General features: G+C 38.0%; 1 non-coding gene across 1 annotated transcript; it reads right to left on the bottom strand.

Moving 5' to 3' along the window:
* Positions 1 to 1712: 1712 nt before the first annotated feature.
* On the bottom strand, positions 1713 to 1819 carry LOC115802657 (U6 spliceosomal RNA). Its single transcript, XR_004023169.1, has one exon. It is a non-coding gene; the product is annotated as a U6 spliceosomal RNA (small nuclear RNA).
* Positions 1820 to 15212: the final 13393 nt, after the last annotated feature.

Here is a 15212-nt window from a genome sequence, read left to right as displayed (position 1 = left end):
GTATACATTGATATGCATTCTGAATACATTATATATATTTCTTCTGAATATGTGATCATTTTGTTATTAGGACTGATTTCTTACATTTTGATATGTGCAATGAAATGAGGCCATTGGCAAGATTCGGGGAATAGAAATATATTGTTGTTTTGAGTAAATAAGGGGAGTAGTAAGTAATTTTATCTTGCCCACCCTTGCTGAAATGCAAGGATGCATAACCGGCTCACAGTGGCTAGACTCACGCTACCTCTTTGTTCTGTTGGTCTCTTCTAGCTTCCTTTGCAGATTTCATAGCTATTCTTAGTTACTCAGATAGAAGTCGTATGTTAACTGTAGGCTTCTGTACTAAACTGCAGCCTCTGTGGTCACCACCAATCCTGTTTGACATCTTTACATCACATGGTCTATTAAGCAGTGTACACTTAACCATGAATGGTACTTAAGAGTCCAATATCCGATGGTTAATTTAGAAAGATAAATTAAGCTGGAGAGTGAAGAAGCATTTCAGTGCTACTACAGATTCATTTATTGTATATGACTCCTTTTTACTATTATTTTTTTGATGAGCTAGCATGGATCAATAAATACCATTTTATAATTGTAGTTACTACTATTTTGTAATAGTTACATCAATGTGGAATTACATTCCAAGATTTAAGCACTGCCCAACAAATAAAATTTTTTCTACAATTTATTTGAATGCAAGTGGGACTAAGAAATCTTGAAATAAGATAGTAGGGTTTTGCCTTCTCAATTAAAAAATATAGCATCGAAAATACAATACAGGAATACTTCATTTTATTGTGCTTCACTTTATTGAGGTTGCCATGTATCACGTTTAAAAAATATATTTATTGATTTATTTGGTAGTGCTGGGTCTTAGTTGCAGCAGGTGGGCTCCTTAGTTGTGGCTTGTGAGCTCTTAGTTGCGGCATGCATGTGGGATCTAGTTCCCTGACCAGGGATCAAACCCCGGCTCCCTGCTTTGGGAGCACAGAGTCTTAACCACTGCACCACCAGGGAAGTCCCTGTACTATATTTTTTTACAAATTGAAGGTTTGTGGCAACCTATGTCAAGCAAGTATATTGGAGCCATTTTTCCAACAGTTTTTTTTAAGTTAAGGTATGTACCTTTTTTTTTTTTCAGACATACACTATAGCACATTGAATAGACTTCAGTATAGTGTAAACATAACCATTATATGCACTAGGAAACTAAAAAATTTGTGTGACTTGCTTTACTGCAATGTTTGCTGTTTATTTTTTTAAAACAAAATTCACCTTTTATTTAGGTTGAAATAAACTATACAAATTGATTTTCTTCACCAAAAATAACAGCAATATTTTCTGTATTATTCCTAGATAAACTACAGAACACTTATTTTTGTAGGTTTTCTAGGTTTTGCTTGTAAATCAAGATGAGGCAGTAGATACAGTCATGGAAGAAGACAGAAGAAAACAGACAAATCAGCTGTCAGTATCCGTGGCCTCTGATCTTGCCTTGACCACGAAACAGAAGTGTCCAACATATACCTGCCAAGAATCTTATGAAGATGTAGGCTCAGTAAAAGACTGTAAACAGCAACAACAAGATGTGGAACAACAATGGCAGGCTCTTCCATTCAAACTTTAAATATAACTTGTTCCTTTAACTTCATTTGGTAAAGACAACATTTACACTGAAATCTTTGTTTGGCGAGTTCACGTTTCTCAAAAATATGGAACGCTTCACGAATTTCTGTGTCATCCTTGTGCAGGGGCCATACTAATCTTCTCTGTATCATTCCTATTTTAGCATATGTGCTGCTGAAGCGAGCACAGTGTTTGCTGTCTTGCGATGGTCTGGAACCAAACCCGCAATATCTCCAAAGGTATGCCTGTTTTTAGGAAAAAATTTGCAAAAAGATGCATAATCTCTTTCATGAAAATAACAAGACACTGCTGAGAGAAATGAAGATTTAAATGAAGGAGCAGAACAAAATCCATGTTCATAGATTGGAAGGTAATATTGTTCACATGTCTTTTGTCCTGACATTGATCTATAGATTCAATGAATTGCATGGTGTGACTGGTCAAGCGGATTCTAAAATTTATTTGGAAATGAAAAGGACCTAGAATAGCAAAAAGCTATTTGAAAGAGAAGAATACAACTGCAGGACTTATGCCCACTTGATTTAAAGACTTACCATAAAGCTACAATAATCAAGACAGAGTGAGTTTGCTAAGACAATAGACAATACAATCAACAATACAAAATAGGGAGTACAGAAATAGACCTACCTATATATAATGAATTGACTCTCAAGAATGATGTCAAATCTACTAAATGGAGAAAGAAAACCTTTTCCATAAATAGATAATATTGCAACAATTAGATGAATATATGAAAAAACAATTAAGGTCAAGTCCTACCTCACACCATACAAAAAATTAACTTAAGTTGAAAATAGCCCTAAACTTTAAAGCAAACTCTATAAAATTTCTCAAAGAAGACATAAAGAATACCTTAATGATGTGGGGGCTAGGCAAAGAGTACTTACAGACACAGAAAGTATTAACCATAAAAATTTTAAAAATGGATAAATTAGACTTCATCACAATTTAATATTTCTACTCATCAAGAAATACTAGGAAGATAATGAAAATATGTTCTCACATTCTGGGTAGAAATTTTAGATAGATAGATAGGTGATAGATAAATAGATGATAGATAGATAGGTATTTCATCTATCTCTCTGACAAAGACTTGTATCCAGAATTTATAAAGAACTCTGACAACTTAATAATAAAAAGTCACATATAGCTATAGAATATCTATACCCATAATAGAAGTACTATATAATTGCCACAATGGTGCTACTGTTTTATAAAGTGTTGAAATACTAACAGACAGAGGCAGCTGAAAAACTAGAGGGCTACTGTAGTTATTTGAATGCCTGAAGTTATAGGTACTTTTCTCCAATTATTTTTAAAATGTGAATGATGTCCCCAAGGATATTAGGAGTATCACAGTGAAATATTTAAAAAAAGGACCACAATCCCTCCAAGTAAAATTCCAAATTAGCCAGGAGTGAAAGGGTAGAAAGGCCTCTGAATGGAGAGCTGAGATAACTGTGTTTCAAGACCAGCAACATTACTTTTCTACTGTGTGAGTTTGACCAAACCAAAGCCTCACTGAGCCTCATTTTCCTTTTGTGAAACACGGAATTTGGACAGTAAAACCCCTAATATTCCTTCCAACTCTAAAATCCTATGATTCATTCACTCATTTCATGTATTTCTCGACCATTTGTTGGTAACTACGACTACATTTGCTAAGCACCATTAATACACAAATGAATCAAAGAATCTCTACACTTACCAAACTCAATCCAGTTGAAAAGATACATATGAACCACTAAAGACATTTACAGGTGGCTAATGGGATTCAGATCCAAGCGTTGCTCAAGCAGGAGCTCAAAGTGTTGGTATGTCCAGGAGCAGCAAATGGTCACACATGGAAACGCTGTGGTGGTGTGCCAGTCCACAGGGTGATGGAGCGTCAGTAGGCGGGAGTGATGCTCTCAGAGTGTGGGTTACACCAAGGAGCTTGCACTTCATCTCCTAAAGTCTTTTGAGAATCTTCAATATTTCTTTTCTTCTTTTTTTAAACAAACATCTGTTTTGAAATAATTTGCCTAGAAATATACTGGGCTGATTAAAAATTATTTGGCAGTTTTTTAAAAGTGAATATATTCTTTAAAACACTATTTTTAAAAAGTTTCCATAATGAATCTACTCCATTTTGAGATATTTGGTTTCCATCCTAGAAATATTTTTTCCTTTCTTTTAAATCGGCAGAGTGTCACTCAAAAAATGCTGACACACCATTAGAAATACAAAGCTTTTCCAGGCAGTTTGACTAAAAGACATGGAGGAGAGTTAGCTTGTCTAACTAAAAGAAAAAATAAATACAGTCTTCTTTCCTGAAAGTAACTATCACTCTCCTTTCCTTTCCCCTTTGTGACACAGAAGAATATGCAGTTCAAGTAAGATAAAAATAAATTTTAAATAATAATGTTTTCAAAAAGCATATGGTTGGATCTGTGATGATTTTCACACAACGAAACCTGTTCTTCTATTTCCATTTATGCTGGCAAACTCACAGTAAGTTAAACTGGCAGAAACTTCAGCAGGTTAACATTTTGGGATACCAACATAATAAATATAAGTTGGTTAAATATTCAAGCAGACAAATTAAATGTATTTTGTTTTGACTATTACTGAACCACTTGAGCTATAATACACAATGTGCAGTATATTTAAATATACCATTTATGGGCTATCTTTGTATTGTAAGACAATGCTGCACGTAAGCACTTATTTAGGCGTACTTTTTTTTTTTTTTTTTTTGCTGTACGCGGGCCTCTCACCATTGTGGCCTCTCCCGTTGCGGAGCACAGGCTCCGGACGCGCAGGCTCAGCAGCCATGGCTCACGGGCCTAGCCACTCCGCGGCATGTGGGATCCTCCCGGACCGGGGCACGAACCCATGTCCCCTGCATCGGCAAGCGGACTCTCAACCACTGCGCCACCAGGGAAGCCCTATGCGTACATTTTGAAATATATTTGGAAATATATTTTCATTGTTCACCTCACATAGTCTTTTTTTTTATAAGATTTTAAAAATATTTATTTATTATCATTTATTTTTGGCTGCATTGGGTTTTTGTTGCTGCGCGTGGGCTTTCTCTAATTGCGGCGAGCGGGGGCTACTCTTTGTTGCAGTACACAGGCTTCTCATTGTGCTGGCTTCTCTTGTTGCGGAGCACGGGCTCTAGGCGTGCGGGCTTCAGTAGTTGTGGCTTGTGGGCTCAGTAGTTGTGGCTCACAGGCTCTAGAGCGCAGGCTCAGTAGTTGTGGTGCATGAGCTTAGTTGCTCTGTGGCATGTGGGATCTTCCCGGACCAGGGCTCGAACCCAGCCCCCTGCATTGACAGGCGGATTCTTAACCACTGTGCCACCAGGGAAGCCCCACACTGTGCCACCAGGGAAGCCCCTTTTTAAAGTCTTATAAAGTCTTTGTAGTAGCCAATGGCCAAATATAGGAATAAAGATACAATATATATATTAGGATTTGATCAGAGAAATAGAAACTATTGCTAGGTATTTTAAGGAGGAAGGGGTATAATACAGGGAATTATGATCTTACACAATTATTGCAAGGTCAAGGAAACTAAAAATAACATCAAATAATCAGAAAGTAGAAGAATCCAAGTAAACCGCCACCAATGATGTATGCTGCCCACAGCATTACAGAAGGACACCTGACAGCCACTGGCAAAACCCCATACCTGCCATCTGCAGATGCCCAGCTGCTCCTGGAGAATAGTGGCTTCTCTGTATTTTCTACTTCCAAATCTCATACAAATGGCTTCCGTTGGCAGAATTTAAACCAAATCCCCACTGGCCAGTAAATCTAGTTAACGTAGCTTCCAAACTGTCAAGCCCCATGTTACAAGACACAGTTTAAAAGAACAGGGATCATACTACATATCAAGACACAATATCTAGTTGGTTCTCCGTATATCTGTGTTTAAATTTCCAAATAGCAGCGATGTTTTTCTTTTCACTGACCTGCTGCAGTCATCCCTCAGTCTAATGAAGATGTACTTACTCTCTCCCTCCAAAGGCAAGGCATGAAAATTCAAATGTCACTGTACCCACCTCTGGATATTTGTTCTTTTTCAGCTCAGTCACAATCCCTATTTAATATCCCATAACTTGCAGACTAAGCTAGAGATGTAACCACCAACACCCCTTACATAAACTAGTAGGAGAAGATGAAGGAGAAAATTAACTTGGCTCATATAATATATACATAATATAGCAAGCAAGAATATAAGCACAATTACTGTAGTCCTTTCTGTGACTGATCATAATGCTATAATTGGTTTAGAACCTACTTTTTCTATTACCTATTTCATATTCACTTTGTCCTTAGTCAGCATTGAGGTGGTTATGGGCTTCTGTTGGGCAGAGTAACCCTAAACTTCATTCCTGATTGGTCCAAGACATTAGTTGGGTAGCTCTGATTTTTCATTAACAATATTGGAAGTATTAACAGACACACTCAGATAATCCCTGAATTCGTGTACATTTTTCATTCCTTATGGTAGCATCAGTCCTATTTCCCCTTGTTAATCAGGATTAGTCATCCCAGTCAGTACAGTATTTCCTTCTTCTGTTGTTATTTCAATGACATTGGAGATCCAATATTGCCAGGTTGCAATCTGAGCTTCAAGTTAAATCCCTGGTAGAAATTCTCCATTCTTAGGAACTAAGATCTCAGAATCTGCAGAGCCCGAGTTATGGGGACAGGAAACATAACTTTTGACAGAACTTTATTTATTTTTATTTATTTTTATTTTTTTTGCAGTACGCGGGCCTCTCACTGTTGTGGCCTCTCCCGTTGCGGAGCACAGGCTCCGGACGCGCAGGCTCAGCGGCCATGGCTCATGGGTCTAGCCGCTCCGCGGCATGTGGGATCCTCCCAGACTGGGGCATGTACCCGTGTCCCCTGCATCGGCAGGCGGACTCTCAACCACTGCACCACCAGGGAAGCCCCACGGTAACTTTTGATTAGCATTCCCACGGAAAACAAATATTTTCATACTTTCTGTGCGTTCGAGAGCTCCGTTCTTATACCTTCTTGTCACCTAATTCCTTCTAAAGCTTTGACCATCTGGCCAGATTGTTAGATATCATCCATGAATTAGTATAGATCATTATCTCTGGTCACTCTCCTCTCATGCACAATGGAAAGTAAGGTGACTGGAGTTCTTTGAAAGTATTTCTCTTCCCTTTTACCTCTTAGGGCATCCCCTGAGGGAGCTATGAATCTGCAACAGTCCAAATATGACCAGTGCTAGCATGTCTCTTGGAACCAGCTTAAACCAAGGGCAGTTATTTTATTCCTCAGTCGACTGGTTAGAGGAAACTCCACATGAGGATGTAGTGTGAGTTGAGGGAGAGGTAGCAATACATTAGGAATGGTTTCATGAGAATTTGAGTGATCAGCACATTAAATTTTTAGCCTTTGGAACCTACTGATCTTGTATGTATGTCGCTCCCAGTTGAATTGAAGTGTTTCCATACTGGCCCATCATTCAGTGCATTCTACAATATATCAAGTCATCTTGATATATCAAATACATTATTTCATGCTCATGTGATCATGAGTTTCCTGTGATCAGACAATTAGTCCCTATGAGGGCCCAGTAGCAAACCAGGAATTGCTTCTGAAAAGGAGAAAGTTGTGTGCAAAGGAGGTTATGTTATTGCTCTAAAACCCTAGGAGTCTCTTCACAGTGGGTCTCCTATGGGAGTGCGCCAGTGACTCCTTAGAACATTCCTGTTTGCATCATAGACAGTTCAAGTTCCATTGGATCTATAGGTCATAAGCTGCAGTTGACAGAGTGGCCTGGACAAGTTGGCAGCCTTGAGGAATGCTTAGTAAATGCATCAGAGCAGCACACTCAAATATAGTATCCAAAATCCAAAGACGCTCCCAAGCGTTCTATTTCTTTCTCAGGGATAAGGAGCAAAAGGTTCAGCAACTTGTCTTTCATATTGAATGTGATACATCAACGAGACCAGACCACTATGCCACTAAAAAACTCACTAAGGTGGCAGGTCACTGAATTTTAATGAGGTTATCCCTCATCATCCGTCATACAAGTGTCTCAGCAAAAGGCATCTATGGCACTGTCTACATCCTGCCCGTTAGATTTTATCATCAGTAGAGTGGACAACCTTGATGTGCTGTGGGACAGTGACACAATGATTTTGTGGATTGGATTATGACGGATAACTACAAAACTGACATAGTTCTGAGATAGATCAGTTAAAGTGTACTACTGTCCCTATAAGGTGAAAGCTAATTGCCTCTAATTTTCTGAGTCAGTGTACGTAAAAAACATCTTATAGATCAATAGCTGAATACCAGGTTCCAGTAGTTGCTGTAATTAGAGTGAATATCAGCTTCCATTTAAAATAATCCCTTTATTCTCCAAGATTCATCTGTTTTTTTCCACAGGCTAATTAGGGAAATTAAGTGAGGGATGTAGTTAGACTGAACTCTCTGCCACCTTTCAATGCTTTGATGGTGATATTAGTCTTTGCAGTCTCCCCAGGGATGTGTTGTTGACTTTTGTTTGCTTTGATAGTGGTTGTAAGGTCTCCAATTGTCACTTCCTCCTAAAACAGCCCTGTCTCCGTGAAGGAATCCTGTCACTTACTATGTCTAAATCAAGTAGGTATTCAGGAACAAGGAAAATAACCTCTGTGGTTTTGCAGTTCTGCTGGGACCTCCATAAGTCTCCTCTGACAGGTGGAACAGAGTTGAATTTCAGTTTCCCATTTCATCTCAGGGAAACTGTCCAATAAATCTCCAAATGTCCAGGTAACTCCATTTTTCAGTGCACAATCACTATGTTGAAAAACCAAATGTCTTGTGAGGAAGGCTAGAAGGCAGATTTACAGTGAACGTATGTGGCAGTGTCACAGGGTCTTCTCTCAAGAGAACATGGTCTTCCTTTAAGCAAAGCACTCTCAGTCCATGAATTGATTCACGTCTGGGAATGGATTAGGGGTGAGGGTGCAGCATCACTTTCTACTGTGTTGAATTAAGACCTAGATTTTATTGGATTATATACTTTAAGTAACACTTTAGCAGGCTTCCCATTTTGTTTTTCAGCCTTACAGACACCATAATCAATTAGCCACTGCCAAAAAGTTTGCAAATCAAACCATTTTGATTACCACCCCAACTTTGCAGCCAATTTCAGTAACAGTCCCCATTTGTTCCTGGTGCTTGAGTGTAGCCAGAAGCTTCTGCTACACTGGGATGTCCTTATTTTTTTAAGTATGGCACTATTTCCTTGATAGTATCTCCCACCATCAGCCCTGATTTGTAAAGATCAGTCACTAAAAGCCTCAAGGATGTTCTGTTCTCCTCATCAGTGTATTTTTCCAAAGTCTTTAGGAAACAGTTATTATCTGGATCCTCACGGGACACATGGTAAGGGAGCTAATTAATTAATTGCACATGATAAATTCGTTCCAACATTCCTGCCTCCTTAAGCCTTTGGGTTCCTTCCTCTCCATTGTGTCAAGGAAGTTCTGATATCTCAACTTCATTTAGTGTAGGACGACTCTGAGTCTAGGTTTCAATCAATCAATCAATGAAACTGTAAGAGTCATTCCCAGCTATCTGAACCACATATTAAATCCAGAAACACTTGTGTGTGCAATGAATAACAATAAATTTGACCTATATCAATGTTATGTTCCTTATTCCCTGGTCTTAACAGCTTAGAATCCATTCCTCACACATATTCCCTGAGTTTCCCTTAATATAAATTAACAAAAAGTTTACAGTTCTTTTGGTGTGTATGCTATCTCCTGTTGGCTCTCAATTTGTACTCAAATCCTTGCCAGTGGGCTCTAATTATGGGCTAGAGACAGGAGAGACATTGGGAGCGGGCTGCGAGGAGAATCCCATCTCTTTGTGCACGATGGTCTCGGGTGAAGTCATTGTAGGATCATCAGGGAAGGGGAGGAATGATTGAGGAAGCAGCTTGGCAGTGGCACTGGCTTCTAGAAAGGGGGGCTCAGTAATAACAGGAGATCAAAATATTCAAAGTCATTAGAATCCATACAAAATCCATACATTCCAGTTCCTGGGATCCCACTCTTGCCTAATCCCTAATTTTCACAAAAGAGACCTGATGAAACTGTGAAATCAATTGGTGTTTAATTTCTATGACCTATAGGATCAAATCTTAAGCCTGGTTTTTGGATATTTTGGTTCTATGACTGTAAGAGCTGAGAAATATCTTTTATTAAGGCTCTCTTCTTCTTTGAACCATAAACCTGTCATTATCTGACTCACCTTTCCATCGCAGTACGCAGCAATCAAATGATTCCAAAGTCAGGATAACAATCATTTCCACTATAATATTGTATTGGAATAGCTATTTCATCTTCCAGTGTCCTTCCTTTCAATAGTCATGGAGTTACAAGTGTCTTCAGATGTTACTTTAAGCAAATGTTTTGTCTCTGTATGCTGAGAACTACCAAAAGCCCAGTTTTCACTGGCAATGAGATAATTACTGCCTTCAAATCTAACCCAGTCAGATAACCAATTCCAGATTCCCTTCTATGAGGTTCTGTAACTGTATCAAACTTTGGTATCAAATTCTTTGTCCAAGAGCTTCAGTCAGGAAATTGGAAACCATTGTTGATATGTGTAGGCATTAGAGGCTTGCACAGTCATTGGAAAAGTCAGAGGAGTGAAAATCAGGGAAGCTGCTACTAGCCAGAGATCAGAATGCTGAGATCCCAGAAAGCAGGCACTGGATAAGCTCAGATGCCAGCAGCATGGCAGCAGGGATTCTAAGAGATCACCAAGAAACCATTGGCAACGTTCTATAGACGTCTGCCACTAGAGAATAGAAGCTTCTCTTCTTCTAACTCCCAAATCTCACCAAGAACCTCTAAACAGCAAAGTCTAAATGGAACCCTGCTGACAAGGAAGTCTGGGCTTTCCACCCCTGCAATACATAAAAGTGTTTATAAAGTAGGGATGGTACTGAGTTTCAACATAGCGTTTCTGACACAATGACAGTGGAGAAAACATAAGGCCTCAGGTATTGAACTTCTTTTCAGAATGTCTCAAATCAAATGAACTAATCATAATCAAATGTGAATTCAATTCTATAATTCTAGATGGGTGCATTTGGTCAATATTCTTAATCTTTAAACTTTCATTTCCTCCCCTATAATTGGAGTTAATTATGTTGAATTTTCCTAATTTTGTTGAGAAGATTTAATATGCATACAAAGAGTCTGAAACAAATGTAAGCAATTATTATTGAATAATATGATATAATAATGTTTCACTTAAGTGAATGTTTTACATCTAAACACATTTCTGTGCATATTATGTTTTGTATCTTAATAAAAAACACAGTTTTAGCTGGGAATAACTTATTATAAATGATATAGGCAGAAAAACTAATATATATATAAATAAGAAAATTCCAGGTAGAGTGAGATTAAATATCATATCTCTAACAATGTATAGCTAAACTTAAGCCATCTGCTTTGCAGTATCTTATAGATTTTTGATGATATCAGAACTATGTTTTTGTGAGCAGTTTATGTACAATCTGGACTAAAGTAAAATAATTAATTTTGAATGCCTTGCCTTACTTAGAAAAATAATACCATATGGATCATGAAAACATGAGTTATATTAGTTTTAAAGCCAGAAATTAAGTAGACATTAACATTGATAATTCTGATTCAAGATGTGATATTTATTCCAATTTAAATCTCTTAAGAGATTCATTCAAGAGTTAAATGGGCAAGTTACATGATATCTTCAGGCTGTGTTATTGAAGACAAGATTGATAAGTAAAATTTTATATTTTCTACCTCTATAAGGAAGACTTTAATTGATGTTAAATGTTTTGCTTTATTGGAAACTTTCCATTTTATTACCCATCTGATAATCTAAATTAGTCATCATTGAGTTGTAAACAGAACTACATGTTCTATAACTTTTTTCTTTTTTCTTGTGTTTAAAGTTTTTCTAATTATAACAGTAGTCTAGAATGAAAAATGAACAAGCGTGTGCATGTAACTAATTGTATAATAAACTTTTACGGTCAGCTATTTAATTATTCCCCTTTCCTATTTTAAGCTTATTGTCTCTAGTTACGTGCTCCAAACGTTGATCAGGGGAACCATGTTTCAGTGTAATGGATTTTTTTTTCTTTAAGAAAATGGCAGCAAAATACAAAGGACATTTACTGTTTTCTGAAGGTGACTTTTTATTTATTTATTTTTTGCAGTACGCGGGCCTCTCACTGTTGTGGCCTCTCTTGTTGTGGAGCACAGGCTCCGGACGCGCAGGCTCAGTGGTCTTGGCTCACGGGCCCAGCCGCTCCGCGGCATGTGGGATCTTCCCGGACCGGGGCACGACCCCACGTCTCCTGCATTGGCAGGCGGACTCTCAACCACTGCACCACCAGGGAAGCCCTGAAGGTGACTTTTGAGTAGAGGAAATGTTACTTATTGATGTACAAATTGCCCCTTATTTTTCTACTTCACACATGTATTCTTTCTCCAATGACATTAGAACAGAATGTGTATTGGAAACATATCTGTCAATATGCATTTCCAGATCAAGTTGTACAGAGATAAACGTGTAACCCTATGATTGGTTTGTTTCAGGATCTAATATAATGTCTAAAATATATGTCATCAATGAATTAGAAATGGACATATACTCTCAGAGAAAAGAGTGCAATGCTAATAACTGACAGACAAAACTTCATTTTAAGATAAAAGTCAGAAGAAAACATAAACAGTACACTCTTTGAAATTGGTTTTAGCAGTATTTTTTTGGATCTGCCTCCTCAGGCAAGGGAGACAAATGCAAAAATAAACAAATGGGACCTGATCAAACTTAAAAGCTTTTGCGTGGTGAAAACCACCAACAAAACGAAAAGGTAACCTACTGAATGGGAGAATATATTTGTAAATGATATGACCAATAAGGGGTTAATATCCAAAATATACGAAGATCTCATACAAATCAACATCAAAAAAATCAAACAACCCAATTAAAAAGTGGGCAGAGGACTTGAATAGACATATTCCAAAAAAGACAAACAGGTGGCCAACAGACACAAGAAATATGCTCAGCATCACTCATCGTCAGGGAAATGCGAATCAAAACCACAATGAGGTACCACCTCACACCTGTCAGAATGGCTATAAGACCACAAATAAGTGCTGGCGAGGATGTGGAAAAAAGAGAACCCTCTTGCACTGTTAGTGAGATTGTAAACTGGGGCAGCCACTATGGAAAACAGTATGGAGATTCCTCAAAAAATTGAAAACAAAGCTGCCATATAATCCAACAATTTCACTTCTGGGTGTTTACCTGAATTAAACAAAACCACTAATTTGAAAAGATAATAGGCACTTCTATGTTCATTGCAGCATTATTTACAATAACCAAGGTATGGAAGCAACTTAAGTGTCCATCAATAGATGAATGGATGAAGATGTTTTTTATATATATATATATATATAAATACATACATAAATATATATAAACACATATATATAAATATATATATATACACACACACATACACACACACCGCGTACTGCAAAAAATACATATATATTATTTATATATATAAATAATGGAATATTACTCAGCCATAAAAAATGCAATCTTGCCATTTGCAACAACATGGATGGATCTTGAGGATATTATGCTAAGTGAAATAAGTCAGACAGAGAAGGACAACATGTGATCTCATATGTGGAATCTAAAAAACAACACAAACAAACAAAACAAAATGAAAACAGACTCATAGAGACAGAGAAAAAATAGGTGGTTGCCAGAGGGTCGGGGGATGGGACTGGGGGCGAAATAGGTGAAGGGAATTAAGAGGTACAAATCTCTAGTACAAAATAAATAAGCCACGGGGATGTAATACACTGCATAAGAAACATGGTCAATAATATTGTAGTAGTTTTTTATGGGGACAGATGGTTACTAAACTTATCATGGTGATCATTTCACGATATATGCAAGTGTCAAATAATTAGGTAGTACTGAAACTAACATAATATTGTACATCAACTATACTTCAATTAAAAAAAAAGTCATTCCTAAGAGGATCAAAATCTCTGTCCTCACATCACATAAATAGAAAGCTAATGATATGAATGAGTCCTGACATGAGGGATGGGTCCCTTGGAATTGACAATGATTCTTCTAATGATTCCAAGTTGATTGCATCTTGTTTCTCTAACTAGTCCATATATGCTCTAGAATTATAGAGAGCATTATTTTTTACTCCTTAGTATAATCTAAATAAGAGAGCCATTCTTCAGCCAAACTAGAAGCCACTGGAGCAATATATATTGTGCTTATTTCCAGCTCCTTACCCCTATTAATTTAAAACTAATGAAAAAGGCAACCTCCAAGTTGGGGGAGGGTGAGCATAGTTATAAAAGGCCCTTCTGAAGACGTGTTTCAAAGAGGGGCTTGGCAATTCTATCCTCTCACCTTAGCAATGATAGAGGTTGGGATTTATATTTGTCCAGGTAATCAACCCCAATTGCCACAACAGGTAAGTTTGAGGAACTTAACACACGAAAGGTTTAAATTTGCATCCATGAAGTCCAGGGCAGGTCCAGGGGCCCATCCTGTCCCTCTGCCACATTGATCTTCCCAAGTCACCATGGCAAGAAAGGAGAGAGCTGAAGAATCTTGAGGGGTATATTAACGGGCCAGGCTTAGAAATGACACATCACTTCTGTCCATATCTCAATGGCCAGAACCAAATGCAATGGCAAGGGAGGCTGGGAAATGTGGAGGAGCAGAGGGGTCAATTATCAATTACCCAATTCTCATGCCTAAGAATAAATAGTGTTATAACTTGTGTTTTCTCTCTCTCTCTCTCTCTCTGTCTTTCTCTGTCTCTTTCAAGTATCAAATAATGAGAATGCCATTTTACTTTGGATTTACACTTGGAAACTTTCAACCCGCTAAGTCCTTTCCTCCCACTAAGGGGAGGTAGGTGGTGGGATTCCTCAGGTATCACACAAACTACAGTCAGCCACCGTGCGCAATTGTTAGATGTTTTCTATATATCTGCAGGCCTGGCTATTCTGCTGCCCAGAGATGTCCTTATGCCATTATCTTCCTAGCCGAGGAGTAATGTCACTGGCTCACCCGGGCTTCTGGCACAGCCTGCCCAACTTTGTTTCTCCATAGTTCCTAAAAGGCTACCATTTCTTAAAGACATCTGTGCTACGCAATGAAACCCAGCTGCAGGGAGCTATCTAGTTTTTTTTCCACAGCAATGGTGCAAGAATGTGTCCCACTACAGCCTTGGCTTACTTTGATGGCCGTTCAATTTCGGTCCCCAAATGTGGGCAAGAATAAAGAATAAACTTGGTCCTCTTTCTTCCTCTCTTCTATGATGGGAGAGGAATAGCACTCTCTCTCAGAATCATAAGCTACACTCTGCTCTCCTCCCAGTCTTATAAAGCGACTCAGATTCTCTCAGGATTGCAATCTATTTCATGTCCACTTATTATCAACCACTTCTTATAGGGTTTGACAGCAAGTTTATCT

The sequence above is a fragment of the Delphinapterus leucas genome, chromosome 3, assembly GCF_059928025.1.
Source record: "Delphinapterus leucas isolate spDelLeu-1000000601 "Yukka" chromosome 3, BTC_Dleu_Yukka2, whole genome shotgun sequence".
In the NCBI taxonomy this organism is placed as follows: domain Eukaryota; kingdom Metazoa; phylum Chordata; class Mammalia; order Artiodactyla; family Monodontidae; genus Delphinapterus; species Delphinapterus leucas.
This window is presented reverse-complemented; position numbering and strand designations above follow the sequence as displayed.